The sequence below is a fragment of the Chionomys nivalis genome, chromosome 5 (genome assembly GCF_950005125.1).
Source record: "Chionomys nivalis chromosome 5, mChiNiv1.1, whole genome shotgun sequence".
NCBI lineage: Eukaryota > Metazoa > Chordata > Mammalia > Rodentia > Cricetidae > Chionomys > Chionomys nivalis.
The window spans coordinates 35,563,804-35,568,752 of NC_080090.1; positions in this window are offsets into that span (position 1 = coordinate 35,563,804).

Consider the following 4,949-nt stretch of genomic DNA (forward strand, 5'->3'; position numbering starts at 1 on the left):
TCAGTCAATCTTCCCAGGATCTTTTTTTTTTTTTGGATTCTTTTAGACAGGGTTTCTCCATAGCCTTTTGTTTCCTGTCCTGGAACTAGCTCTTGTAGACCAGGCTGGCCTTGAACTAGACTAGGCTGGCCTCGAACCCAGGATCTAATTTGGATATAGAGTCTCTGCTGATGTAACTAGTTAATTTAAGATGCTAGATTAAGAAAGATACTAAATTCGGTGACTGGTTTATAGATTAAGGCCATAGGTTGCCATTGAGACATACAGTGAAGAAGGCCAGAGGATAAGAAAGACAAGAGTATCTAGGAACTGCCAACAGCTATAAAGAGATATAGGTCATATTTTCCTCAGAGCTTTCTAAAGCAAAATCATTGCTGACACAGTTTTTGAACATCTACTCCCCAGAACTATTCAAAACAAGTCTCCATGTTCTAGGTCACCCAGTTTGTGACTTTTTTTAAAACAACAATCTAGAAAATAAACATCAACAGTGATAATGATTTCCAATTCATGGTTTAATTTAAAGGCTAGAACAAGGCAAAAAATGAGCTATCAGGTAATGACTGTTGAATGAATGGTCAAAGCACAATGGAGAGATTACCCATGAGCTTGGTACTAGGACAAGAGTTGATAATTAGAGGGAACTGGAGATGCTTAGTCTAGTTTGCTGAATGTACTGCAGTGGGTTCAGAGACTAGATTAGAAGAGCCATTTGCTGCAGAATGACCAAAATCCAGGAAAGAATAGATTTCACTTACGTCAAGAGTTGTTGTTGGGGTTTCTGTCCTGCCCAGTTACCACAGTCATTAAGTCCCAAAGAAATCATACAGAGGTCTACATTAGTTATAAACTGATTGGCCCATTAGCTCAGACTTCTTATTAACTCTTACAACTTATATTAGCCCATTATTCTTATCTATGTTAGCCATGTGGCTCAGTACTTATTCAGCAGGACAGTCACTTCTTGCTTCTTCTGTGGACTGCAGAGGAATGGGCTTCCTCCTTCCCAGAATTCTCCTGTTTTCATTGACCCTCCTCTACTTCCTGTCTGGTTGTCCCACCTATACTTCCTGCCTGGCTACTGGCCAATCAGCATTTATTTAAAATATAATTGACAGAATACAGACCCTTCTCCCACACCAAAGAGTAAGGGAAACAAAGTAGCTAGAGTGTCACAGGTGAACATGGGTATAATGTGGTCAGAGCTGTAGAGTTGGGAGAAGACCACAAAGTGTGAATATCAAAGCCAGGCAATAGGAGGAGCAGTTGGGGCCTCAACAGAATAGCAGGAGAGAAAAGATAGTTTCTAGTCATAAAGTAAACAGATTTAAATACAGAAAAAATCATGCACAGCCAGAGCCTATGTGGAGAGAAACAGTGGTTTCCAGGCCCCTCATAATCCTGCAAGTTTTGCCTTTGTTGTTAGAAATTTGCCTGAAAATCTAGATGCCATTTGTGATTCAATTATCTTCACCCATAGGCGTAAAGAATTGGATTGTGAATAAAATTTCTCTTCTTGGCATTTGGGAAAAACTATCTCCCTAATTTACAATTTTGGCAAGAATCACTTAACTCATTTTGCTTTGAGAGCCAGGCATAGCTTTCCTGTTCTGTTTGTTTTACCAGTAACTGTTATTAAAACTTCGGGCCAGCTATTTTCCTGCTTCTTTTGTTTGCTTTGTCCTTTTACAAATGCATGCCTGGGCTAGAAGCCATTCTTTCCTCCCTTTTTCTAGAATCCTAAACCTACACAAATAAAGATGCTGTTTGGCAGAATCGCACACGAAGTCACCTCAATAATTTGTACAGCTATTGTAAGCCAAACAGGTGCAGTAACTTGGGGTCCTTGTTGGAGGCGACACCATCTATAAATCTGCTGTTCTCTTCTGGGACTCACAGGTGGGAGAAACCCAGAAACTTCCCTTTGAGCATTTGAAAATCCCATCTGGGTATTTTGAGTTGTCTGCATCACATGCTAATCTGTTGGCAGGTTATGTTTAAGAGTGTCCTCACTGATGCCATGTCATATTTAACCACAGATTTGGCAAATGAAGCAGAGAAAAATAAGGATTGAGGTTGGTTTGCCACAGGAAAGGCTAGAATATGGAAGCAATCAGAGTAACAACAGTGAAACATTTTAAAACTGCTATTGCCAGGAATGGTAGTTCATGCCTATAATTCCAGTATCTTGGAGGCTGAGGCAGGAGGATTACAGCAAGCATTAAGCCAATGCTGAGTATATAATGAGTTTGAGACAAGCCTGGGTTATAGAGTGAGACACTGTCTTAAAATTACAAACACACAAAAGGATAACTTAATTTGAAAATGTAAAATGTCACAAGTTTGTGGAAGAGAAGGAACAACACAATCCCAGGCCAAATTCCATCGCGGATGTAGTGGTGGTGGTGGCTCATGAGATACCATCATGGTCTGAGGAACTTTTCGCAACTGATGGCTTTTGGAGGAGGGAGGGTCAGTGGTGTGGACTTTACACCTGTATTCTACCAGACAGTTCCACATCTGTGCACATCCGTAGACTCAGTGTATTAATAAAAAGAAAAGGCATGTGAAGTTGAGAGGGAAAAGTAACTGGGAATGGGGTAGGAGAAGAATTAGAGGGGAAGGAACACAGTTGGGTTTGATTAACACATTATATGCCCACAGGAAACTTTCAAAGAATAAAAAAATAGCAACCAAAGTCAAAGTGCTACAAAGTGGCCACACTTAAACTGTTCTGGTGTAGGAGGTCCTTCTGCATTTGTGTTGATTTCATTGGTTGAATAAAGAAGCTGCCTTTTGATAGGGCAGCCCTTAGGTGGGTGGAGTAGACAGAACAGAATTCTGGGAGGAAGAAGGCAGGCAGAGAGCCGCCCCTTATGAAGCTGCCAGGTCAGACATGCTTAATCTTTCTCGGTAAGCCACAGCCTCGTGGTGACATACAGATTATTAGAAATGGGTTGAACCAAGATGTGAGAGTTTGCCAATAAGAGGCTAGAGCTAATGGGCCAGGCAGCAATTTAATTAATACAGATCTCCGTGTGATTATTTCAGGCATAAGCTAGCCAGGTGGCCTGGATGACAAGCAACCCGCCAGCCCAGGTGTAAGCCAGTCGGGTGGTGGGACTCAGCCCGCTGCTCCATCTGCAACAGATCATCACCTCATACTGCACTGTTCAGAACAAGGCAGTGGGCACCCTCACTGTGGGTGGAAGGAAAATATGTCTAGCAGAGAATGCTGCTGAAGTTGGGGTCATGCTTTTGCTCTAGACCAATAGCTTCTGCATCTAGAAATTCAACCATTGAACAATAAATATTGGAGCACATTTGTGCCCCTGACCATGTGCAGACCCTTTTTTTTTTTCTTTTTGTTTCTCCTTAGACCATATAACAACCATTTACACTGGACATTAGATTTATGCAGAGGATAATGTCCACAGGCCTGCATGCAGTAGATGAAATGAACGCTCCACGCATTTTATATAAGTGTCTTGAGTATCTGCATATTTTGGTGTTTGTGGAGGTCCTGGAACATATTACTTCCAGAAAACACATGATGACTGTTTTACATAGCAGTGTTAAAACTAAGAATGTTTATTATGCACACCCCATGCCCCGAGCACTGCTGTGAAAGCTTCATGTGTGCTGGCCCTAAGACTAGCATGACAGAGTAAGAGCCATCATTTTCAGTAACAGATGAGGAAATCGGAGCATGTTCATACAGTTCTGGGGCTACAAATCTGATATGGCCCTAGAGCATGTCTGTCTAACTCCACATTATATTCTTTCTTGCACTGTTTGTTTGCCTTTGCCTGGTGGCTCTTTGGGATAGCATAATGATGCATCATTGGTATCCTGGGACCATTTTCTCAAGATAGCAAGTGGAGGTTGATACACGAGTTGACTAAGTAAACAATGAGCTAAAATTACATAATTTAAAGTACTTTATATAATATAATGATTAGCCAGCTGTAACACTACCAGAGTTGATAAATCAAATAATGCTCTTCAAAAATATTTTCATAATTTCTTGGACAAAATGATGTCTTCTGTGTTCAATAAAGTAAAATTAAACAAGCATTATACCAATTATGTGAAATAAAAAAAATTAAGCAGAACAATTTATTCTTGAGCCAACACACATGGATATCTCAATCAGTTTTGTAAGGCACCCATGACATTGGCATTTTTCTGAACATTATATTTTAATATGAGCTTATTAATTATTTGTCAAATAGAATTGAATGAAAAGATCAAACATATATTATAGGTTATACATTTCAGATTGTTGGCAGGTTCAATTAATCTCTCATTCTGTAGTCCATAATTTTTGTAAATGAGAAAGTGCTCTTTACAAGTGCTAATATATTTGATAATTTCAGAGAAAATCCTGCTAAATAAAACTGATTCATGAGTCTATTTTTTAAATTAAAATTGATATCTATTTTGGACCATATATTTTCAGACACTTCAATCAAGTGTGCTTTTCCTTGAGAAATATTTTCACAACCCAAATCTCATCAAATAAATTATGTATATTTGTAATTATTTTGACTGTTACACCAAGTGCAGATACTCCAAAATCAGAAAATCAGAGGTCATCTAAAACTCATTCGGTTTTGTTGTTAAAAATCGATTTGCCGAAATGAAAACAAGAGCTCTATTAAAATATTCCTTTTAAAGCTACGATAAGAGAGAGCTGCCCTAGAATTGGACATTGAGCTCTGCACACCATTTGAATTCTAGCCTCACTTTGTTTAGTCTCGCTTTTGCTTTGCAAGATTACATTTAAATGTCTCCTTGTTTACAAGCTTGGCTTTCAAAATTTTTCAATTTGCTAAAAGCTCAAAAGCTGATTTGGGGAGAACCATTTGTTGCATGTACTTACTGAAGATTTATGGTTGATTTTTAATAAAGTGCCTGCCAGATTTAGAAGACTCATTTAAGCAGTG